The 25887-nt window shown below is 44.5% G+C and overlaps 1 long non-coding RNA gene across 1 annotated transcript; it reads right to left on the bottom strand.

Annotated features, from left to right (window-relative positions):
- Window positions 1-998: 998 nt before the first annotated feature.
- LOC126995822 (uncharacterized) lies at window positions 999-5220 on the bottom strand. Its single transcript, XR_007750737.1, has 2 exons — window positions 2005-5220; window positions 999-1766 (listed from the first exon to the last, which is right to left on the bottom strand). It is a non-coding gene; the product is annotated as an uncharacterized LOC126995822 (long non-coding RNA).
- Between the last annotated feature and the right edge of the window lie 20667 nt (window positions 5221-25887).

Below are 25887 nucleotides of genomic sequence, written 5' to 3'. Positions count from 1 at the left end.
AGCCAGGGTCAGCATCCCACCCTGAACACTTAGCCAGGGTCAGCATCCCACCCTGAACACTAAGCCAGGGTCAGCATCCCACCCTGAACACTTAGCCAGGGTCAGCATCCCACCCTGAACACTTAGCCAGGGTCAGCATCCCACCCTGAACACTTAGCCAGGGTCAGCATCCCACCCTGAACACTAAGCCAGGGTCAGCATCCCACCCTGAACACTAAGCCAGGGTCAGCATCCCACCCTGAACACTAATCCAGGGTCAGCATCCCACCCTGAACACTTAGCCAGGGTCAGCATCCCACCCTGAACACTTAGCCAGGGTCAGCATCCCACCCTGAACGCTAAGCCAGGGTCAGCATCCCACCCTGAACACTAAGCCAGGGTCAGCATCCCACCCTGAACACTAAGCCAGCGTCAGCATCCCACCCTGAACACTAATCCAGGGTCAGCATCCCACCCTGAACACTTAGCCAGGGTCAGCATCCCACCCTGAACACTTAGCCAGGGTCAGCATCCCACCCTGAACGCTAAGCCAGGGTCAGCATCCCACCCTGAACGCTAAGCCAGGGTCAGCATCCCACCCTGAACACTAAGCCAGGGTCAGCATCCCACCCTGAACACTAAGCAGCATCCCACCCAGGCAACTATTTTTCTTCCTTTCTTTCTTCCTTTCATCTCATTCCGTCCATCTGTATATTTTTTTCTGAATCTACATCTGCTTTGTTGCCTTCTTTGTTTACTTCCTCCCTTTCTCCTATTCTTTATATTTTTCTTCCTTTCTTTCTTCGTTTTTTCCATCCTTCCCTCCATTCTTCCCTCTCTCCTATAATTTTTTTCTTCATAATAATATTCTTTTCTTTCTTCCTTCTCTTACACTTCAGTTCATCCCTTTATTCCTGTCTTTCTGTGTTCCTTCGTCTGTCCATCTAAGCCAGGCTGAAGCCAAAGATAATCAAGCCGCTGCCGGTTTTCTTTTTTCTCTTAGTTTTAGTTTTCCTCAGTTTCGTTTTTTTTTTGGTGTTGAATTAATTTTTGGTTAATTTTTTTTTTCTTTTTTTTTACTTTTCTTTCTTGCTTTTGAGTTCATACTTTTCGTTACATTTTGGCATTATATGTTTTTAGTTTTCTATTTTTTGACTGATCAGGAGTTGACCTTTTTAGATTTGTTAGGTCTTTTTTTTTTACTACTGCTTGAGTTGATTTCTTTGTTGCTTTTTTCTTTTTCTTTTTTATGGCTTCTTTATTTTGATGTCTTGTTGGTGACTTAACTATTTCGTTATAGTTTGGAAAGTTAACTATTTTTTTTTTTTTTGTCGGGGGGGATTTTGTCCATTTTAGGTTACGTCGTGAGGAGATTTTTTGTTGCAAATGGTCAGGGCAGTGTTCAGAGTGTCCAGGGAGTGTCAGGGGCCTTGTTGCGTGGGTCGTCATCAGAGTGTCCGTCCATTGTTCAGAGAGTGTCCAGGGAGTGTCAGGGGCCTTGTTGCGTGGGTCGTCATCAGAGTGTCCGTCCATTGTTCAGAGAGTGTCCAGGGAGTGTCAGGGGGCCTTGTTGCGTGGGTCGTCATCAGAGTGTCAGTCCATGTTGTGTTTCCAAGACTTTTTTATTTTCGTATTCTTTTTCTGTAATATCGTTTCTTCGGTATTTAATTTTCCGTTTCCTGGCGTTGTGCAGGCTAGCTGTATCGCCTTGTCTTGGTGCTGTATGCTGCTCAGGATGAGTCTCCCTCACCCCAGAGGAGTCAGCAACCCTACCCAACACACAACACCTAAGGCCTTAATGCTAGATATTTTTCCCTTTTCTTGATGTTGTGTTTCTATCACTTTATTTTTCTCGTGATGGTTTTTTTTTTTTGTTATATCCATTCTTCGGGGTTATTATTTTTTTTTTTTCGTTCCCTGGTGTTGTGCAGGCTAGCTGTATCGCCTTATCTTGGTGCTGTATGCTGCTCAGGATGAGTCTCCCTCACCCCAGAGGAGTCAGCAACCCTACCCAACACACAACACCAAAGGACTTAATGCTTGCCACAATGAGTTGTTTCACTTTCATGATGTTGTGTTTCTATCACTTCTTTATTCTCGTGTTCCTTTTCAGTAATATCCATTCTTCGGTGTTCTTTATCATTATTTTTCGTTTCCTGGTGTTGTGTTGGCTAGCTATATTGCCTCTTCTTGGTGCTGTATGCTGCTCAGGATGAGTCTCCCTCACCCCAGAGGAGTCAGCAACCCTACCCAACACACAACACCAAAGGCCTTAATGCTTGCCCCAATGATTGGTTTTCACTTTCATGATGTTTTTCTACAAGTTCTTTATTATCGTGTTCCTTTTTTCAGTAATATCCATTCTTCGATGATATTTTTATTTATTTTACGTTTCCTGATGTTGTGCAGGCTAGCTGTATCGCCCTATCTTGGTGCTGTATGCTGCTCAGGATGAGTCTCCCTCACCCCAGAGAAGTCAGCAACCCTACCCAACACACAGCACCAAAGGACTTACTCTGCTAGATTTTTTTCCTTTTCTTGATTTTGCGTTCCTATCACTTCTTTATGTTTGTGTTCTTTATATTGTAATCTTAATTCTTCGGTGTTATTTTCTTTATTTTCCGTTTCCTTGTGTTGGGTAGCTGTATCGCCTTATCTTGGTGCTGTATGCTGCTCAGGATGAGTCTCCTTCACCCCAGAGGAGTCAGCAACCCTACCCAACACACAACACCTAAGGCCTTAATGCTAGATGCGTGGGTCGTCATCAGAGTGTCCATCCATTGTTCAGAGAGTGTCCAGGGAGTGTCAGGGTGCCTTGTTGCCTGGGTCGTCATCAGAGTGTCCGTGCCTTCGTGCGTGCGTGCGTGCGTGCGTGCTTACGTACTTGCGTGAGTTCGTGCGTTTTTTCGTGCGTGGCTGCGTGCTTGCTTGTGTGAGTGAGTGTGTGCGTGCGTGCCTGCCTGCATGCTTGCGTGGGTGCGTGCCTGCCTGCATGCTTGCGTGGGTGCGTGCGTCTGTACGTGAGTGTGTGTGCTTGCGTGCGTGTGCATGCGTGGATACGTGATTGTGTGCGTGCTTGCGTGTGTGAGTGCTTGTGTGCTGCGTGCGTTGGGCGGTCAGTGCCTGCGAGCGTGTGTTCGTCCGTTCCTTCGTGGGTATGTATACTCGTGTTCGTGAGTGCGAGCGTGTGTTCGTCCGTTCCTTCGTGCGTGTGTATGCTCGTGTTCGTGCGTGCGAGCGTGTGTTCGTCCGTTCCTTCGTGCGTGTGTATGCTCGTGTTCGTGCGTGCGAGCGTGTGTTCATCTGTTCCTTCGTGCGTGTGTGTACTCGTGTTCGTGCGTGCGAGCGTGCGCTGGGGATGGGTGCGTGCGAGCGTGTGTTCGTCCGTTCCTTCGTGCGTGTGTACTCGTATTCGTGCGTGCGAGCGTGTGTTCATCCGTTCCTTCGTGCGTGTGTATTCGTGTTCGTGCGTGCGAGCGTGCGTTGGGGATGGGTGTGTGCGAGCGTGTGTTCGTCCGTTCGTTCTTGCGTGTGTTCTTGCGTTCGTGCGTGCGAGCGTGGGTGGGGGGTGAGTGCGTGCTTGTGCGTCCGATCGTTCGTGCGTGTGTGCTTGCGTATGTGCGTGCGTGCGTGCGTGCGTGCGTTGGGGGGTGAGTGCGAGCGAACGTGCGTTGGGGAGTGAGTTCGTGCTGGCGTGCGTTGCGGGGTGAGTGCGTGCGTGCTGCGTGAGCTAGGCGAATAACACGCGAGAACTTTTCCTGTCGCAGCAGGAGCAGACCGACATCAGCTTCGGCAGCGGCCCCGGGAGTTGCTTCAACTCCCACTGGGAGGCCTTCCTCTCCTCTCGTTGCTCCTTATTGGAGGGAAGCCTCCCTATCCTGTCACGGCAGAGCGTTAGTCCATTAGTCCCCTGCCTCATTATCCTGTGTGTGTGTGTGTGTGTGTGTGTGTGTGTGTGTGTGTGTGTGTGTGTGTGTGTGTGTCTAAGGTTCTGAGGCTCGCCTGGCCTCGGGGATCAGCCACGCGATTTTGATTTCTTGAGATGGAGTCACCCTCCTCCTTTTTCTTACCCTGTATAGGGTCGAGATTTACCACATCACCTCGGTTTGCGATATGCCGTTTTAGGGAGCACAGAGTTGACATTGCATAGGGCTGAATCTAGAGCTAGTTGCACCTTTTGTAGTGAAGATCGCTACGGGAGCTGATTGGCTGGATGGAGGGAGGGAGATGTTAGCTACGGGAGCTGATTGGCTTGATGGAGGGAGGGTGTGCTTAGCTACGGGATCTGATTGGCTGGATGGAAGGTCTTATTTATAAAGTAATCTTCGCCTCGGCTCGCCTGTTTGAAAAGCCTCTCGTTGAAGTTGCCGGGGTATTCACGGACTGTTTTGTGATCGTAGTGATGGCTGTACACGCCTTCAGCGTCATGAATGGTAAAGTCACCCGTGACAACTTGGCCAAGCTTCTCCGCGGCCTTGGGAATAGTCGTAAAGGCAGCTCGATACGTTTAAAATAACGGCCCTGTGGGGTAAGAAGTGAGCATTTTTCCCTTCAATAATTGTTTACTCCCACCATCTTAAGTATTGTGCGAGATATATGAATTAGAATAATAACACTAGTATTTACCCCGAGGTTACGGCCGTGACGTCACCGGCGGAAGAGGTAATAGAAAGGAAAGGAGAAAAAATGGAGCTGGAAGTGAAAGGAGAGAAGATGTGGAGGGAAGAAACTGAAAGGGAAGGTGGTAAAGGAAAGTGTAAATGCGAGGAGGAAGAGAAAGAGAGGGAAGGAAAAAAGGGAGCTGTTAGTGGAGGAAGAGAAAGATAGAAAATATTTGGAAAGTTACGGAAAAATGTGTGATTGGAGGGAGAGAAAAAAGTGTAGGGAAGAGAGAGAGAAAGTGGACGATAGAGAAAGTGAAATGGTGGATAATAAGAGAGGCGGGACAAGGGGACTGAGGAGAAGAAGAAGGAACGCCAATAATGGAGAGAGGGATAAAAGCTGAAAATGGAGGAAAAGGAAAAGGGAGGAAGAAACCAGGAAAAGGAGAAACTAAGGGGGAAAAAAGAAAGTAAAGAAGGAAAAAGGAAGTAAGAAAGAAAGGGATTTGGGAGCTGTGAGGCGAGTATAGAAGGAAGGAAGGAAGGAAGTAAAGAAGTAAGGGAGAGATATAATAAGGAAGTAGGGAGGTGAAGGAGGAAGGAAGTAAGGAATAAAAAAAAGTAGGACTGAAAAAGGAAAACAGCAAGAAGTGATGGAGAGAAGGAGGAGGGGAGGAAAGGGGAATGGAGGAAAAGGAAGAGAAAACATCAAACAGGAAGGAAGGGAAGACAAGTGAGGAAGGAAGGAAGGGAGGAAAATAAAAAGGTATCTCCAGGCTATCTCTGAGCTAATCTCTCTCTCTCTCTCTCTCTCTCTCTCTCTCTCTCTCTCTCTCTCTCTCTCTCTCTCTCTCTCTCTCTCTCTCTCTCTCTCTCTCTCTCTCTCTCTCTCTCTCACTAATTGAAAAAAAGGACAAAAGAATAGGACAAAAAGCTTACTAACTAATCCATCTTTGGGAGCGGGCCAGCCTACCCACGTGCACACCAACACCTAATTATAAGGGCGGAAAGAAAGGGCAACTACTGGCTGGTTATAAATATCTCTCAAAAAATATGTTGGCCCAATACTTTTTCCGATATTGGTTCTGGTGGAGGTGGTGGTGGTGGTAGTGTTTGTTCTGCCTCTATAATCACCACCACCATCACCACCACCACCTCTATCGTCACCACTACCTCAACCATCACCACCACTACCAGTACCATTAATCACCACTGCCGACATATCACTACCACGAGCTTCACTACCATCACCATAACTTAATCACCACTACGGTCACCATCACCATTATCAACACCATATTGCTATTACTACTAAAACCATTACTACTACTACTACTACTACTACTACTACTACTACTACTACTACTACTACTACTACTACTACTACTTTACTACTCCTAATAATAATTCTAATACTAATAATAACACGGAAAAAGTCATTAATTACGCCAAAGTTTTCTTGCTGTATTTTTCAGGAGCCGCCTCGCCGAGTTTGGCCGCGCCGAACGAGCCATAAAACTCCATCCAGCGCCGGTGAGTTTTTGTTTCGACTGTGTTTTGCATTAGTTTTTTTTTTTTCCATTGATGTGCCGAATTGTACCGAATTAGTTTAGGAGCGAGATAACTTTGTGCGTGTGTGTGCGTATGTGTGTGATTCGAAATGTTCACGGGTAATACACACACACACACACACACACACACACACACACACACACATACGACAATCACATTCACACTCACTCTCCCCATCCCTCTCTTCACCATTCATTAGCCTCATAACATAGCCACACCTTGTAGTCAGTCACCACTCCACTCATCTCCATTCCAGTCATCACCCATCACCACTAACACCGCTACATAACATCACCACCACTAACACCACCACCAGTCCTCGTCATCACCACCTCCTTCACGCTGTAACCTCACCTCACCTTTCACCCCCTCCTCTTTACCTGTCCGCGCGCACCTGTTGACAATACGCCGCCTGATTTACATTCAAGGAGCCGAGTCCGTCCACAAAATAGGAGCACGATTTCTTTTTTTCCTTTTTTTCTTTTTTCCTGCATGGAGTTTTTTTTTCTTTTTTCTTTTTTGTTCTTCTTGTTTTCTTGTATTTGTTGTTGTTCTTCTTCTTCTTTATTATTTTACTCGTTTTCTGGCTTTTATTTCACTATTGATTTTTCTTATTCTATTTTTTTAACTAATTGATTTTGTCTTTTCCTTTTGACCTTTTTCCTTATTTCTTCTTGTTTTTTTCTTCTTTACTCGTTTTTTCTCGGTGGTGACGTCATAGGGAAAGGGTGATGATGATGATGTTTTTTTTTTTTTTTTTTTTACGTTGTGCCTATTGCGCCGGTAGGCATCTTCCAGTGGGGCCTGATGGTCGGCCCAAGGCTTCTTCAGGTGGGGCCTGATGGTCGGCCCAGCCCGTTCTGGGGCAGGCGAGTGTTTATAGTGGCGCCATCTTGCATTGGCTCATGCTGCCCCCCGGAACTCGTTCTTGATTCGCTTGGACGGCTTCCTCTAGAGTCCGGGTTGATGGGTGGTCTTCAGGACAGCATGTGGGTAGTTTTAAGCCACTCGGCGGTGACTGAAAAATCCGAGTGGTAGCGTGGGGATTCGAACCCGCGTCGTCCATCACGCAGCGAATGTGGGTCCAGTACGCTATCACTTCGGCCACCGCCTACCCTTGACGAAAATTGACCTGATGACGAAAAGGAAGGAATGGAGGGGTATGAGAGGAAGGGAAGGAAAGGGATAGGAAGGAAAGGGAAGGTAGGAGGTAGGTAGATAGGTAAGGAGGATGGGAAGGGAAGGAAAGGGAAAGGAGGAAGAAGGGAAGGAGAGAGAAGGAAGGAGGAGGAGGATGATAAGGAGGAGGTTGATGGGTAGGCAAGGGAAGGAAGGGTAGGTAGGAAGAGATAATGATGATGAAGATGAGGAAGAGGAGAGAAAGTGAAAAAAAAGAGAAGAAGAGAAGAAGAAGAAGAAAAAGAAGAGAAGAGAGAGAGAGAGAGAGAGAGAGAGAGAGAGAGAGAGAGAGAGAGAGAGAGAGAGAGAGAGAGAGAGAGTGAGAGAGAGAGAGAGAGAGAGAGAGAGAGAGAGAGAGAGAGAGAGAGAGAGAGAGAGAATAATTATGAGAATCATGTGCTCTTAGTCAACAAAAAATTTTGAAAATTAGTGTTTAAAAACTTTTAGTCAAACATTTAACGTTTTATGTTTTTTTTTTTAGCCCAGTGCAAAACGTGTGTGTGTGTATGTGTGTGTGTGTGTGTGTGTGTGTGTGTGTGTGTGTGTGTGTGTGTGTGTGTGTGTGTGTGTGTGTGTGTGTGTCTGTCTTACTGTCTGTCTGTCTGTCTGTCTGTCTGTCTTACTGTCTGTTTGTATGTATGTATGTATGTATGTATGTATGTTGGTTAGTCAGTCTATTTTTCCATCTTTATGTGTGTTTGTATGTGTTTTTATGCATTTTGTCCTTGTGTCTGTTTTTCTGTGTCTGTCTGTCTGTTAGTTTGCCTATTTGTTTATATTTCTGTTAGCGTTTTTGTATCATTTTCTCTGTCCGTTTTTCTGTTAATCTGTCTGTTTGTTGGTCACTGTCTGTCTGTCTCTCTGTCTATCTGTCTGTCTGTCCATCCATGAACACGTATTGCACTCACTCACCAACATTCATTCATTCATACATAAATATTCGTGTGTAATAACCTTCATGTGTTTATTGATTTATCTATCCATATATATATATATATATATATATATATATATATATATATATATATATATATATATATATATATATATATATATATATATATATATATATATATATATATTCTGTCTGTTTATCAAGCTATCATTTTTTATTGAATTTATGGATAGATTAGCCTGTTAATTTTCGTTTATTTATCTATCTAGTTAGCTTTTATTAACCTTTATCCTTTTATATTCTTTTATTTGACTCTCTATTTATATACTTTTCCAATCACGTTTTATCTACCTTCATTTATTTTTCATGCAAATCATTTTCATTCACTTAAGTTTTCATTCACTTCATTTTCATTCATTTTTCAATTTCCATTCATGTTTTCATTTTCACATTTTATCATTTTCATTCATTTATTCATTTTCATTAATTGTTTATATTTTTCATGCATTTTATTTAATTTTTTTTCTTTTTCATTCTTTTTTTTTCATTCATTTTGCACTTACTTTATTTTCTGTTTTTTTTTTATATTTCTCATTCTTTTTTTATTTTTCATTCAGATCGTTTTTCACATTTTTATTTTTTCATCTAGTCCATTATTCATTCACTACATTTTTCTTTTCTTTTTTCATTCAGTTCACTTCGTTTTTCATTTTTCATTTCTTTCTTTTTCATTTTTTTTCCATTAATTTTTCATTTTTCGTTCAGTTCACACCTGTAATCTACGTGTTCTCTTATCTGTTTACATTCATCTAGTTATCTATCTATCTGTGTAACCCTTATCAGCTTTTCTATTCATCTATCCAACTATCTATCTACCTATACATTTCTTCAGTCACGTATCTATCTGCTCATTCTACTCTTTTATCATCATTCTAATTCATTCTCATTTTACTATTCATTTTTACAATCCAAATCCCTCTATGTATCTTTTTCCTCTCCTTCTTCACTCTTTCTACCTCATATTCCACTATCCAAATCTCGTTATTTATTTTCTCTTCATCCTCCTAGTTTATCTTTGTGCTGCCCAAATCTCTTTTCTATCATTCTCTTCATTTTCTTCCTTTTTCTCCTACTCATTCTAACATCCAAATCTCTTATCTACCTTTTCTTTACCTTTTTCCTTCTTTCTACTTTTCATCAACTATCTTACCTATCTCTTTCTCTACTAACTTTCTCTCTACTATTTTACCTTTCCAATACCTGGTTCTTCATCTACCTACATATCTACCTTTCCACCCAATCTTCACCTTTCTTAAACAAGGGAGGAGGAGGATGCGAATCACTTGTCATTTTACTATCCAAATCTCTAATCTACCATTCATTTACCTTCTTCCTTACCTACCTACGTACCTACCTTTCCTTCCACTCAGTTCTCTCCATCTTTCTTGAACGAGGGAGGAGGAAGAAGAGGAGGAGGAGGAGAAGGCAAAGGGTAGGAAGGTTCAGGCAGTAGAAATTTCCCGGGCCCAAAATAATCTTACCTCATTTTCCTATCCAAATCTCTTATCTATCTCTTATCTACGTATCTATTCACCTTCCTCCTCATCTACGCATCTTACCATCTGGCTCTCCACCTTTCTCAAACAAGGGAGGAAGAGGAGGCAAGGAGGAGGAGGTGGAGGCAAGGAGTAGGAAGGGAAGGGTTAGTAGGAGGAATTTCTCACCCTCAACATAATCAGACTTCATTCTACATTCCAAATCTCTTATCTGCCTCTCTCTTTACCCTCTTCCTCATCTACGCACCTACCTTTTCACCCAATCTTCTCCTCCTTTCTTAAGCGAGGTAGGAAGAGGAGGAGGAGGAGGAGGAGAAGGCAAGGAGTAGGAAGGGAAGGGTTAGTAGGAGGAATTTCTCACCCCCAACATAATCAGATTTCATTCTACTATCCAAATCTCTTATCTGCCTTTCTCTTTACCCGCTTCCTCCTTCCTCATCTACGCACCTACCTTTACACCCAATCTTCTCCACCTTTCTTAACCGAGGAAGGAAGAGGAAGAGGAGGAGGAGGAGGAGGAGGAGGAGGCAAAGGAGTAAAAGGGAGGGTTAGAGGAATTTCCCAGCGCCACATAATCACAGCTTGTCACTCGCCACCTGTTATTGCAATTACTCGCGTCCGGAGCCAAGAGACTCATTTAAACTTGAGGTGACGTGGCGCGACCCCCCCTGGCCTGGCTTTTTCACCGTGCCAGGCGTGAGGGAGGAGGAGGAGGGAAGGAGGAGGGAGAGGAGAGGGAGAGGAGAGGGAGGAGGGGAGAGAGAGAAAGAGAAAGAGAGAAGAAAGAGAGAGAGAGAGAGAGAGAGAGAGAGAGAGAGAGAGAGAGAGAGAGAGAGAGAGAGAGAGAGAGAGAGAGAGAGAGAGAGAGAGAGAGAGAGAGAGAGAGAGAGAGAGAGAGAGAGAGAGAGAGAGAGAGAGAGAGAGAGAGAGAGAGAGATTTACATAGATTTACATAGAAAATCAGACCACACAGACCCATGGTCCAGACTAGGTGGTCTGTCCTTAAACCTAAGTGATTTTACATTAATCAGAAGGCTCCAAAACGTTGCATTTCTACTCTAGTTGATATTAAGTTGAATGAAGTGACGGTCGAGCTTATTATTGAAGGAGTCAATCGTGTTACACTGGACCACTGATGATGGGAGCTTATTCCATTCTCGCACTACAACGTTGGTGAAGAAAATTTGGTGCAGTCTGAATTTACTGGTCTACATCTGAGTTTTACGCCATTGTTTCTCGTGCGCAAAGTGTCATCGATCATAAACAGTGTTGATCTGTCTACATTCGTGAAACCATTAAGTATTTTAAAACATTCGATCAGTTTTCCTCGAAGGCGATGTTTTTCAAGAGAGAACATGTTAAGGGTAGAAAGCCTTTCTTCGTAGGATTTGTTGCGCAAGGAAGGATAATTTTCGTTGCCCGACGCTGAACACCTTCTAATTTAGCAATATCCTTTGCATGGTGGGGAGACCAAAACTGTACCGCATATTCCAAGTGGGTCTGACTAAACTGTTGTAGAGCAGGAGTATTACATCTTTATTCTTAAATAAAAGTTTCTTTTAATGAAGCCCAACATTCTGTTCGCTTTATTTGCTGCATCGATGCATTGCTGTGAGAATTTGAGGTTTGACGCGATTTTGACCCCCAAGTCCTTGACGCATTGAACGCTTTTGAGTTTAACGCCGCGCATTTCGTAATCAAACTTTTATTCCTCGTTCCAACTTGAAGGACCTGGCACTTGTCTACGTTAAAGGGCATCTCCCATCTATCCGACCAAGCTGAAATTTTGTGCAAATCCTCTTGGAGGCTTTGCCTGTCTTCGTCAGTGAGAACCGAGTTACCAATCTTTGTGTCGTCTGCAAATTTACTAATGCGGTTATTGAGTCCAACATCCACGTCGTTGATGTAAATAATGAAGAGCACTGGGCCAGAACCGAGCCCTGAGGGACGCCACTAGTGACAGGCGCCCACTCTGAGTTAAATCCGTCAATCACTACTCTTTGTTGTCTGTTGCTCAACCAATTCGCGATCCATTGGTTTACCTGACCGTCAATACCTATTTGTTTTAATTTGTAAAGTAATTTATGATGCGGGACTTTATCAAACGCTTTCTGAAATCAAGATAGACTACGTCCAGTGATTTGGTTACGTCATAAACAGTGAAGAGGTCGTTATAAAGGTTAATAGATTTGATAGGCAGGATCTTTTGTTTCGGAAGCCATGTTGTGAGTCCCCAATTAATGAGTGGCTTTCAAGGTAACTCACAATTTTGTCTCTAATTATGCCCTCAAGTAGCTTACCTACAACCGAAGTTAGACTAATGGGCCTGTAATTACCTGGTACTTTTTTGTCTCCTTTCTTAAAAATCGGTGTCACGTTAGCCTTTTTCCAATCTGAAGGGACAATGCCTTGTCACAAGGACATATTGAATACGGTTGTGAGGGAGGAGAGTATTTCGCTCTTTGTTTCTTTCAGCAGAGTTGGATATACTTTATCAGGTCCAGGACTTTTATTTGTTTTAAGTGATTTGAGGGCTTTAAGGACTTCATCGGGTTTTATTTCAAAGTTAGACAATGCATGCTCAGGATTTACATTAGTACTGGTGTTGGTGGTGGTGGTGGGAGGACTGTTATTATTAAACACCGAGGAAAAGTAATTATTTAATAGGTTTGCAACGTGTTGGCTGTCAGTCACTAGTGCACCGTCGCTGTTTATTAAAGGTCCAATTCCACTTCTGATCGCCTTTCTGTTGTTTATGTAACTGAAGAAGGATTTCGGATTATTTTACAGTTGGCTGCAATATTTTCTTCATATCTACGCTTTGCCTGATGCACTAATCTTTTACTCGTCGCCTTGCATCATTGTAAAGTCTAATGTTTTCGGGCGTGCTTTGGGCTTTTCTTTAACCTGTAAGACAATTTTCTCTCCTTGACTGAGTGTTTAATTTCGCTATTAAACCAAGGTGGACTTTATTAGTGTTAATTGCTTCTCGCACAAGGGGACAAATGTGTCCTGCTGAGTGAGTAAGTGATTTTAAAGTTTAGCCAGGCGTCCTCTGCATTGCCGTCATCTGATAGTTGCATATCTATTAGTTTTCGTATGATTTCTACGAAGTTGGCTCTTTTGAAATTGGGCACCTTAACTTTATTTTCAGTCACAGATGTTTGAGCTCTAATGTCAACGCGCTCTAGTTGATGATCTCAGGAACCGAGGTGTTCTCCTACCGTGACATTACTGACTAGGTTATCTTGGGTCGCTATAACAAGGTCAAGTATGTTATTTTGTCGAGTTGGTTCAGAAAACATATTTCTTAGATAATTATCCTCTAGAAATTCGATAATTCTATGGGACTCACCTTCTGTACCGACAGTGTCGCCCAGTCGATATGGGGAGGTTAAAGTCCCTAGTATCAGTGAGTCGCTGTTATTAAGTGACTGCCTTAAGACGCTGTACATTTCCAAGATCGCCATCAAGTGATTGCCCCGGAGGCCTGTAAGGTACATATATATTTAAATTGACTTTTTCAATGTTTACTCGCACGCACAAGTGTTCAACGTTACTTTTTCTTGGTGTTTTGTCAGTAGGTTGCAAGTAGCTTTTGACAAAAGGGCGACACCACCCTCTACGGTTTACACGATCATTGTTGAAGAATCTGTAGCCATCTATGTTATATTCGGAACTTAAATCAATATTAGTGGTGTCGATAAATGTTTCGGTTATAGCAATTACGTCAAAGTTTTCTGTCAGAGCAAGACATCGCAGTTCATCAAATTTGTTTCTTAGGCTACGCGCATTGAAACTAAGGACTCTTAGGTTATCTTGAAGCTTGGTAATAGAGGTACTGAGGGTTCAATGTTACGAGTCTGTTGCGGTGTGAGGTGTCTATTTACACGGGCGGGATGGAAGGACGTGGCTGAGAGTCGTTTTTGTTGTTCGGGCGTTATGTACGGCGTTGTTGAGGAGCCTTCCAAATCTGGCTGCCCCGATGGGGGACAGGTGTATGCCGTCCCTTTGGAAAAGCTCTCTGGCCGTAGAAATCGTTCTAGGCGGTAAAGAATTCGACGTCAAGCTCTCCGCAGAGAGTCTGCAGGCGGTTGTTGAGGCTGAAGGCCTTACTGTAGAAGTCGCCTCATCCCATGTCCGTGGTAGAATTCCTGAAATCAAAATATTAGATTTAGTCTTATACTGCTGGATGAGCCTACGGTACTTGTCCAGCAGTTCCTCAGACTCGGGTCGTGGTGACGTCGTTTGTACCTGTGTGGAGAACAAAGAGTGAGTCATTAGAGGCCTCAGCGGAGACCTCGTCCAGGGCAGCTGTGATGTCGTCAACACCAGCTCCAGGGATAACAGTAGTTACGCCTACGACGGGGACTCTGCCACAGAATTCAACCACCTGATGGCGAATCATGAGTCACCGACCAAGAAGGTGCTCTGTTCCTCGTCCTCCTCCTCCAGTATGGGCAAATCTGTTGTAGCAATGAGTAGGATAATGGCTCTAGGGGCGGTCTGGCTCCTCCTCTCACGGGGGTGAAGCATTCAGCGTCAGCTCTACCGGTTCCTGTGACGTGCCTTCTTCGGAAGGTGGCTGGGCATCGAGTGCAGGTGAGGAGGGTGATGAGGCGTCAATTGCAGGAGGGCGACGATGTTGGCCTGGATAAGCTCCTGCAAGGTATCAACAGTACTTGTTAGTTCATTGATCTTCTTCTCGCCAGCCGTCAGCCTTTCGTCCTGTTGAAGGAGTCTCGTTTCCATCTGCTGAGTCAACAGGCAGATCTTGCAGACAGTCGATCGTCCTGAGAAGAAATGACCAGAGAAGTTTCCTGTGCAAGTCGAACATTTCTTTAGCGCCATCTTGGTAAGGAGGAGGTATCTATATTTGCTTTGCTTTTTTTCTTTTCGTAGGGCAGAGGGACGCGTGCGTGAATAAGGAGAATAGAGAGAGAGAGAGAGAGAGAGAGAGAGATGGGAAGGCGTGGGAGGGAGATAGGGATGGAGGGAGGAAGAGGGCGAAGGAAATGGGGGGGAGAGAGAGAGGGTGGGAACGAGATAGGGAGTGAGGAAGGAGAGACAGAGAGGGGCAAGTGGGGGGTAGTAATGAGAGAGAGAGAGAGAGGGGGGGCAATGGTGGGGAGGCGAGAGAAGAGTAGGAGCAGAAACGCGAGAGGGAGGGAGGGAGGATTACTGGTCTCTGGGGAATAATCTGGTCAAGTCAGGTCAGGTAGGTCTGAACACCTGCGTAGGAAGTGGCGTCGGAGTGGAATCTGGAAATATATAAAGAATGTGGCGGAAAGAGTGTAACACTGTGTTTTGTGTATAGGTGTATATATGTTTTACAGGGCGCTACTGCGAGAGGGTAGATACAGGCGGAGAGAGGTAGTAAAAATAAGGGCAACACTTAATCCTGTCCGGCGTAACACGTGGTCGCACAGCAAACAGCACACCTCTGCGGGCAGCTAACTCGGTTGACAATAAGCAGTACGCAGCACGACGCGAAATAGCACACGGCACACAGCACAGCAAGATCTACAGTACAGTTCAGTACAGCACACGAGGGTGGAATCGCAAGCGAAAGAGGTCACGGAAGTGGGAGCGCGTGCGGTTTGACCTCTCGGGGTGAGGGCAAGGCAAGGAGAGAGAGGAGCAAGGCAAGGAGAGAGAGAGAGAGAGAGAGAGAGAGAGAGAGAGAGAGAGAGAGAGAGAGAGAGAGAGAGAGAGAGAGAGAGAGAGAGAGAGAGAGATAGAGAGCACACACACACACACACACACACTTTTATTTTTTACGATTTAGTACATTTTTTCTTATAATAATATTAATTCCTTCTTTTCTTAGGTAAGACTTTCGTTCTGGCTCTGATTCCTCTGCAGCACTAAAGGTCAGTCTGTGGTTGTACACACACACACACACACACACACACACACAGATTCAGGGAGACTTGATCGCAGTTTTTTAATGGATGAGGCTTTAATAAAGGGGGTATAAATAAGGTTTTGACGATGAAGAGCCAGGTGAGGACACGTAGTAATGAGTTTAAAGTTGGATAAATTCAGATTCAACAAGGACATTGGCAAAAGAACTCGTCCACCAACAGAGTGGTGGATGAGTGGAAGAAGTCTTGGCAGTCGTGTGGTGAAGTGCCAATACAGTAGAACACTTTCCACAAAAATATATTAGATAAAGTCATGTGGATGGTGATGTTAGGTGGGATTTAGGTTCACAGGAGCTGCCGTATGCATACTCCTCTTGGCCTCTTGCAGACTCCTTATGTTCTTCTGTTCACCCCCTCCCCTTCCACACACATTCAGGACTCGCGTTTTCACCACAAGGAGTCTGTGGTGCCCGGTTTCATCAAATCTGTCCCCTTTCCTTCCTCAACGCTTCATACGCCTCCATCTTACTATCATCTTTTCTTCTTCTTTTTTAATATATAATTAAGTTCTTTTCTTCCTTTTTAACTAGCTTCGTTTCTTGTTTAAGGTTGTTTTCTTATGTTCAAATGTTTTCTTCACACGTTTAACTCTGCGGTAAAATTCATCCACTTCTCACTTCTCATCTCCTTGAGCCCAACCGTCTGCCCGCCTCCATAACCTGATCTTACCTCCCAGCCTTCACTGTCCTCTTTCCCACCACACCCCTACTACTCCTTCCTCCTTCTCCTCCTCCTCTCCTGCCACCGTCTACTTCTCCCTCTTCCCTTTTGCTTTATAATTTAATCCTCCTCCTCCTCCTCCTCCCTCCTCCTCCTCCTCCCTTCCTTGTCCCTTCTTTCACTCCTCCTCCCCCTCCTCCGCCTCCTCCATCTACTTTTTTCTGCGTGCCCTTCTGCTTCTCTCCTCCTACTACCTGCTCTTCCTCCTGTTTCTTCTAAATGGAAGGGAAAGGCCAGATTGTGAAAATAAATAAATAAATAATAAATAAAGGGAAGGATAAAAAGAAAACATCAGCACAACGAAAAGAAAGAAAAAGAGAGAGAAAGTGAGTCCGTGGTTGCAAAATAAAAAGAAAAAAAATACTGGAAAAAAAGGGAATGGATGGAAAGGAAATAAGGACGAGGAAAGATTAAAAATTAGAAAAAAAACGGATTGGTAAAGAAAAGAGAGGGAAGAAAGAGGGAGGGTTTACAGCAAGAAGGAGAGGGAGGAAAAAGGGGAAAAGAAAGAAAGGGGAGAGACTGGTAAAGGGAAGAAGGAGATGAAATAACGGTGCGGGGAGATGATGAGGGAGTGAAACGAAAGGAAACAAGGTTCACTATCATAGAGCCACCACGTTAGGAAAGGAAGAAAAAAGGAAAAAGAAAAAACAGCGGAAAAATAAATGGGAAAAAAAGCAAGGAGGAAGAGAGGTGATGACATTTGACGCAGTGGACTATGAAAGCAGTAAAGCGAGAGTAAATAAACGCTATCAAACGCTCGGCCGATAAGAGAAAAAACAGAGGAGAAAAAGAAGATAGGGTATAGGGGTGGGAAGGGACAATTTTCAACCAGCAACCTGAAGTGGAAGGAAAATTACCCACATGCTAAGCATCTCAAACATCCAAACTTCAGCAACTTCAGTCAAAGAGAAAGTACCGCAGGGGCAGCATGAGGTCCAAGCAAGTCATACATCACAGCATCTACTATAAAAAAAAAAATTCAACGTGCGCCACCAACGGACCGAAAAATGGGTGTTCAGGGAGTATTTGTGGTGACAGGCAGAAGGGATGGTGATGGGGATGATGAAGATGGTGAAGTGAAAGGGAAAGGAATATATAGAAGGAAGGGGAGGAAGGGATGTGTTAGGTGTTGATGGGAGTGTGTTGAGGGGTGAATGGTGATGAAAGTGAAGGAAAGATATATAGAAGGGAAGGGAGGAAGGGATGTGTTGGGGTGTTGATGGGAGTGTTGGGGTGGTGGTGATGAAGTGAAGGGAAGATGTAGAAGGAAGGGAGGAAGGGATGTGTGATGTGATGGAGTATGGTAGGGGTGGGTAGTGAAGTGAAGGGGAAGATATATAGAAGGGAAGGAGGAAGGGATGTGTTGGGTGTTGATGGGAGTGTTGAGGTGGTGGTGATGAAGTGAAGGAAGAAGATATATAGAGGGAAGGGGAGGAAGGGATGTGTTAGAGGTGTTGATGGGTATGCATTGAAGATTGAGTATGATGATGAAGGAAGATATAGAAGGGAAGGAGGAAGGAGATGTGTTGGGTGTTGATGCGTTATGGTGAAATTGGTGGTGATGAAGTGAAGGAGAATGCGAAGGAAGGAGGAAGGGATGTGTTAGGTGATGATGCAGGAGTGTTAAAGGGTGGTGGTGATGAAGTGAAGAGAGAATATATAGAAGGAAGGGAGGAAGGGATGTGTGAGGTGTTGATGGGTATGGTGAAGGGTGGTGGTGAAGGGCAGTGATGTCGATGGGGGTGATGAAGATGTGAAGTGAACGGAGAATAGAGGAGTAAAGAAAAATAATGGGAAAAGGATGTGTTAGGTGTTGATGGAAATTGAGTGAGGGAATTGGTGGTGAAGGGTGAACGTGATGATGGTGAAGGGGGGGTGAGTAGAAAGATAGTGGGGTGAAGAAACGGCAGTACTGATAGATAGATAGACACGTCGATGTGAGCAAGAGAAAAGTTTCGAGTTGCGTAATCCCATGAAAAAAGTTTCCAAATCCTGCACCCTGCCATCCTTCTCTCTCTCTCTCTCTCTCTCTCTCTCTCTCTCTCTCTCTCTCGCTCTCTCTCTCTCTCTCTCTCTCTCTCTCTCTCTCTCTCTCTCTCTCTCTCTCTCTCTCTCTCTCTCTCTCTCTCTCTCTCTCTCTCTCTCTCTCTCTCTCTCTCTCTCTCTCTCTCTATCTCTCTATCTCTCTCTCTCTCTCTCTCTCTCTCTCTCTCTCTCTCTCTCTCTCTCTCTCTCTCTCTCTCTCTCTCTCTCTCTCTCTCTCATCTCTCTCTCTCAAAGAATCGAATTTAAATATGTATCTGTCACCTTACAGGCCTCCGAGGGCAATCACTCGATACCGATCTTGAAATGTGCAGCGTCTTTAGGCAATCACTTAATAACAGCGACTCTCTGATGCTGGGGAGACTTCTTCCCCCATATCGACTGAGGCGACGACACTGTCGGAAGGTACAGAAGGTGGAGTCCCTCGATAGAATGATTAATTTCTAGAGGAAAATTATAAGCCAAATGGACTTCTAAGACAGTGGTTTTCTGAACCAGCTCAACAAAATAACATACTTGACCTTGTTATAGCGACCCAAGATAACCCTGATCAGTAATGTCACGAGTGAGGAGAACACCTCGGTTCCTGCGATCGCCAAACTGAGTAGCGCGTTGACATTAGAGCTCAAACATCGTGAGGTGACTGAAAATAAAGTAAAAGGTGCCCAATTTCAAGGAGCCAACTAATGAAAATCAAAAGAAAACTAATAGATATGCAACTATCAGATTGAGCAGCAATGTAGAGGACGCCTGGCTGAAACTTTAAAGATCACTACTCACTCGGCAGGACACGACTGACTCCCCTTATTGAGAAAGCAGTGCTATAATAAAGTCCACCTTGGTTTTAATAGCGAAATTAAACACTCAGTCAAGAGAGAAAGAAGTATCTTACAGAGCAAAGAGAAAGAGGCAAAAGCACGCCCGAAAACGCTGAACTTTACAATGATGCCAGGCAACGGAAGTAAACAGATTAGTGCGTCAGGCCAAAGCGTAGCGAATACTGAAAATATTGCAGCCAACTGTAAAATAATCAAAATCCTTCTTCAGTTACATAAACAACAGAAAAGGCGATCAGAAGTGGAATTGGACCTTCATAAACAAACAGCGACGGTGCACTAAGTGACTGCAAAACCAACACGTTACCAAACCTATTAACAATTACTTTTTCCTCGAGTCGGAAATTCCATAATAACAGGTCCTCCCACCACCACCACCAACACTGGTACTAATGTAAATCCCGAGCATGCATTGTCTAACTTTGAAATAAAAAACCCGATGGAAGTCACTCAAAGCCCTCAATCAGCAAAACAAATAAAAAGTCCTGGACCACAACAAGTATATCCAACTCTCATGCTGAAAAGAAACAAGAGGCACAGAAAATACTCTCCTCCCTCACAACCATATTCAATATGTCCCTTTACGCAACAAGGCATCGATGCCCTTGCAGACTGGAGAAAAGTGACTTTTTAACGTGACACTGATTTTAAGAAAGGAACAAAAAAGTACCCAAGGCAATTACAGGCCCATTAGTCTAACTACCAATTGTATGTAAGCTACTTGAGAGCATAATTAAAGACAAAATTGGCTTGAATTACCTTGAAAGCCACTCATTAATTGGGGACTCACAACATGGTTTCGAAACAAAAGATCCTGCCTATCAAACTAACCAACCTTTTATAACGACCTCTTCACTGTTTACTTGACGTAACCAAATCACTGGACATGTGAGTCTATCTTGATTTCAGAAAGCGTTTGATAAGTCCCGCATCATAAATTACTTGCTACAAATTAAAGCAAATAGGTATTGACGGTCAAGTAAACCAATATGGATCACTTGAATTGGATTTGAGAGCAACCAGACAACAAAGAGTAATGATTAACGGATTTAACTCAGAGTGGGCGCCGGTCACTAGTAATTGTTATAGCGTCCCTCAGGGCTCAGTTCTTAGCTGAGTGCTCTTCATTATTTACACCAACGACGTGGATGTTGGACTCAATAACCGCATCCAGTAAATTTGCGGACGACACAAAGATTGGTAACTCGGTTCTCACACTGACGAATGACAGCCAAAGCCTCCAAGAAGGATTTGCACAAAATTTCAACTTGGTCGGATGAATGGGGAGATGCCCTTTAACGTAGACAAGTGCAGAGAATCCTTCAAGTTGGAACGAGGAATAAAGAAGTTCGATTACGAGGAAATGCGCGGCTTTAAAACTCAAAAAAAAGCATTCAATGCGTCAAGGACTTAGGGGGTCAAAATCGCGTCAAACCTCAAATTCTCACAGCAAGTGCATCGATGCAGCAAATACAAAGCCCGAACAGAATGTTGGGAAGCTTCGATAAAAAGAAACTTTTATTCAAGAATAAAAGATGTAATACTCCCGCTCTACAACAGTTTAAGTCAGACCCCACTTGGAATAACTGCGGTACAGTTTTTGGTCTCCCCACCATGCAAGAGGATATATTCTAAATTAGAAGGTGTTCAGCGTCCGGGCAACGAAAATGATCCCTTCACTTTGCAACAAATCCTACGAAAGAAAGGCTTTCTACCCTTAACATATTTCTCTCTTGAAAAACGTCGCCTCCGAAATACTGATCGAGATGTTTAAAATACTTAATGGTTTTCACGAATGTAGACAGATCAACATTGTTTCTGATCGATGACACTTTGCACGAGGAACAATGGCGTAAAACTCAAAGATGTAAACACAGTAAATTCGGAACACGCAAATTTTTCTTCACCAACGTTGTAGTGCGAGAATGGAATAAACTTCCACCATCAAGTGGTCCCAGTGCATACGATTAGCTCAACCTTCAAAAATGAAGCTCGACCGTCACTTCAGCAACTTAATGCTCAACTAGAAGTAGAAATGCAACGTTTTGGAGTCTTCTGATTAATGTAAAATCACTTAGGTTTAAGGACAGACCACCAAGTCTGGACCATAGGAATCCTAATATGTGGTCTGATTTTCTATGTAAATCAATGTAAATCTCTCTCTCTCTCTCTCTCTCTCTCTCTCTCTCTCTCTCTCCTCTCTCTCTCCTCTCTCTCTCTCTCTCTCTCTCTCTCTCTCTCTCTCTCTCTCTCCTCTCTCTCTCTCTGTCACTCCTCTCTCTTCTCTCTCTCTCTCTCTCTCTCTCTCTCTCTCTCTCTCTCTCTCTCTCTCTCTCTCTCTCTCTCTCTCCATCTCAGATAAAAATAAAGATGTATATTTTTATCAAGAAAACATCAACTAGAAAGCTGGTGGAGTATGTGTGTGAGTGTGTGTGTGTGTGTGTGTGTGTGTGTGTGTGTGTGTGTGTGTGTGTGTGTGTGTGTGTTTTATCAGGACACTGCAGACATGCAGAATGTATATAATTTCTCACGCTTGTGGCAGAAAGCTAGAAAGGACCGAAAAAAAAACACGTGTGGTTGTCTTGCAGTGGGGGAAGGAGGAAGTGAACCCAAAGGTAGAAGGGAGGAAGTGAGGCAAAGGTGAGAGTAGAGGAGGGTGAAGGAGAGGGAAGAGAGGTGAAGAAACAGAAGAAAGGAACTGAGGAAGGAAGGAACAGGAACGAAAAGGTCTTGAACGAGGAAGTGAGGGCAGTATGGGAGGGAAGAGGGGAGGAAACAGAAAAGGATGGAAGGAAGAGAAAGGGACAAGAAGGGATAAGTTTTGACCGGAGTGGAGTGAGGCAAGAAGGAGGGAAGGGTGGAAGGTAGAGCAGGTGAGCAACGAAGGAAGAGCAGGAAGACTCAAGAACAAAGAGAGAACAGGTAGTGACGAAGGGAAATGGGTGGGTAAGGCTGCACTTGCCCCAGGGAGAGTGGGAAAGGAAAAGAACTGAAAGGGAAAAGAAGGAAGGAAGGAACGAGGAAGAGAGAGAAGACACAGTGAGGAGGCGAGATAGAGATAGATAGAGAGAGAGAGAGGAAGAGAGATAACATGAGACAAGGACGGAGGGAGGAGGAAGAAGGTAGTGAAGGCGAGGAAGGGAATTAAAGATAGAGCCAAAACAGAGGAGTTGGGAAAGAAAGAGGAAAGGTGATGATACTAAATGAGGATAAAGGAATAAAAAGAATGGAGGGACAGACGAACTGGGAGAAAAGAGGGAGAAAAGAGTGGAAAAAGGAGAGATGAGCCGGAGGAATGGAGGGAAGAAAGGAGGAGAGAGGAGACAGCAGGATGGAAAGGAGAAGGAGGGAAAGAGTGGGAGAGAAAGAGGTAGATGAGAGGTTATGGGAGGAGAGGGACGGAAGGGGGGAAGTGAGGGGGGGAAAAGGGCAGTGTCGGCGGAAGTTAATGGAAATCCTAGTCTGAAGCGTCCCTTGAGTCCTTCCACGACCACTCAGTAACGGTCTCAATTTTACCTCCTCTTATACTTTTTCCCTCCTTCCCCCTAGTCTCCCCCTGTGCCACTTTCCTCCTTCACCCACATCCACCTTTTATTTTTTTACAACAAAGGGAGAGACGGCTCCAAGAGGCAACAAAAGAGTGTAGAAAAATAAAGCCCGCTACTCACCACTCCCCATAATAGACAAAAAGTAAAAGAGAGCAGCCAAAAGAGAGGTCAATTTCAGGTGGAGAGGTGTCTTGATACACTCTTCTTGAAGGAGACCAAGTCTTAGGCAGGAGGAAATGCAGACAGAAAGTCTGTTCCAGAGTTTACCAGTGTAAGGGATGAAAAGAGTGAAGATGCTGGTTAACTCTTGCATAAAAAGACTGAGTTTGGACAATATAGGGATGAAGGCACGAGTAGAAAGTCAGTGCAGCTGGGTGGGTCTGCGGAAGGGGGAGGCATGCAGTTAGCAAGTTCAGAAGAGCAGTCAGCATGTGAAAATATCGATAGAAGAAGTAACTTATGGCGGCGGAATTTAAGGTGGAAGACCGTCAGTATGAGGAGGGGGAGTTGAAGTGGACGAAGAGCCTTTGACTCCTGCTGTCTAAAAAAGAGCTGTGTGGTGGAGCCCCCCACATGTGGTATGCATACTCCATACGAGGGGCGGACAAGGCCCTGTATATGGACAGCATCTGTGAGGGGGAGAAAAACTGGTGGAGACGATACAAGAACGCCCAACCTCCAGGGGAGTTGCAGAAGGGGCTCCTGGTACACCTTTGGCCAGAGCTGCCTCTCTATCTTTGATAGCACGAGAACAAGCGTGATTAAACCAAGAGAGAGAGAAAGTACGTGGAATGTGTGCACTCCATTCCAGAGACAATCACCTCCTGTGATGCAGTGGAGGCTTTACCAGAGGAGTCTCTCTCCTATGGCAGTAGATCATTCCACGGGAAATCGGAGAAGTCACCTGTTCCTCCCTTCCTTCCCTTCTTTCCTCCCTCCCCATCCTCCTCCTGTTATGTGCTTCCTTTTCCTTCATTCCTCCTCCCTTTCCTCTCCATCCTTTCCCTTTCCTTTTTACATACAAACTATCCCTGCCTCCTCCTACCTCTTCCCCTTCCTCTAGTTTAGCTCCTCCTCCTTATCCCCTTCACTCCCTTCGCCCCTCACCTTTTGCCTGTAAATTACGCATGCAATCCCCTTTCCATTCTCCTTCCCTCTCATTCATCTACTTCTCTTTCACCATACTTCCTCCTCCTCCTCCTCCTCCTCCTCCTCCCCCTCCTCCTCCTCCTCCTCTCCTTCTTCCCCTTCTCCTCCCCCACCTTCCTCCCCTCGCCTCTATAACCCTCCCTTCTTTCTTTCTCTATTCTTCTGCCATTTCATTTTTCTTATTTTAATCTTTCCTCGCCCTTGTTTCCTTTCCATTCATTCTCACTTTTCTTTCATTTTTTCTTTATATTTGACAACCACGAACTGTATCTTTCTCTTTCTTCATTTGCCTCGATATTCTTTTCTTTATCCTTCCTTTGTTGTTTTCTTTTATTTTTCAGTGTTAATCATATGCGAAAGTTTTTATGTATATCTCATTTCTTCTCCTTCCTCTCTTCTTCACTCATTCATCATACCTCATCACCTTCAGTCACAGCAGTCTCATTTTTATCCTCCATCACTTCTTTTTCATTTCAATCTCCTTTTCCCTCAAATTCATCCTTTCCTTTACATTCATCCTTCAATTGAATCTCAAAGCAACACGTCTTTCCTCTTTCTTCTTTTCCTTATTCCTTACCTCCTTCCTTCCCTTCTGCCTTTATTTGTGACCATCAACAGTATTTCTTTTCTTTCTTTATTTATTCATTTCTCTTCCCTCCTTATTCTCCATTCATCCACTCATTAAACATGGCAACCTCTGTGTTCTTTTCTCCTTTCTTCTTTATTCTCCTTATTCCATTCATCCCTCCTCTTTCTTTTCTTCCATAGTTATTTTTTCTCTTCCTCCTCACCTCATACCTCAAAAACATCCTCCTTTCTGCCCTCAGTCATAGCTTCAGCTCAATGTTGTTTTCCTCTTCTCTATTCTTTTCTCCTTTCCACCACTCATTAGCTCCCTCCCTCATGGCGGCACTGAGACCCTCTCTCCCCAACAGTGTCTCCAGGTCAGCAGTGAAGCCTGTCGAGGGTTTATGGCATCACCCCAACCCGCCGATGAGACGCCGTCAGGGGACCACCAGGGGATGTTGTGCAGTGATCAGTCCCCTGTGGCATTTCCGGGCAGGCGAGGTGACACGTGGCGGAGAAGAACAAGCAAGGAGATGAGAGGGAAGGGGAATGGGGAGGGGAAAGGGAAAGGATGGAAGGATGCAGAAAGAAGGAAGAAAGAAGAGGAAGAGAAGAAGTGAAGGAAAGGAGGGAGAAGGGGAAGGGGAGAGGGAAGGAGAAAGCAAGGAGGGAGAGGAAGGAAGAGAAGGAAGGAGAAGGGGGAAGAGGGAAGGGGAAGGGGAAAGGGCAAGGGGAGAGGAAGGGGGAAGAGAAGGGAAAGGAAAGGAAAGCAAAGGGAAAGGGAAGAGAGAGAGAGTGGAAAAAGGGAAGGAAGGAAGAAGGAAGGAAATGGGGAGGGGGGAAGAGAGGGCAAGAGGGAAGAGGGAAGGGGGAATGGGGAAAGGGAGGCGAAGGGAAAGGGAAAGAAAAAAAGGAAAGAGGGGAAGGAGGAACAGGAAGGGGGTGAAGTGAAGGAAGGAAAGGGAAAGGGGGGAGGGGGGAAGGGAAGGGGAAGGGAATTGGAGAAAGCGAAGGGAAAGGAAGGGAAGGCGGGGAACGGGGGTCAAGTCAATACCGATTCTTTTCCTCTTGCTTCTCCTGGTTATCTCTCGTTTTCTGTCCTTACCTGATTATTGTACTACGTTAATGTCTCCGTGTCTTCCAATGTCTTTTATCTTCCTGTTGCCTCTCCTCTTCTTTTTCTTCTTAGTTTCTCTTTGTCTCTTGGGCGTGGATGGATGCCTGCCCTCTCGATCTGGGTCTGGGGAAAGGGAAAAGCACCTGTTGAATTTGTACTTTTATTCCACATACTTTTACATTTTTTCTCGTCTCT

Source organism: Eriocheir sinensis, chromosome 9 (assembly GCF_024679095.1).
Source record: "Eriocheir sinensis breed Jianghai 21 chromosome 9, ASM2467909v1, whole genome shotgun sequence".
NCBI lineage: Eukaryota > Metazoa > Arthropoda > Malacostraca > Decapoda > Varunidae > Eriocheir > Eriocheir sinensis.
The sequence above is the reverse complement of the archived record's forward strand: the minus strand, read 5'-3'. Positions and strand labels throughout refer to the sequence as shown.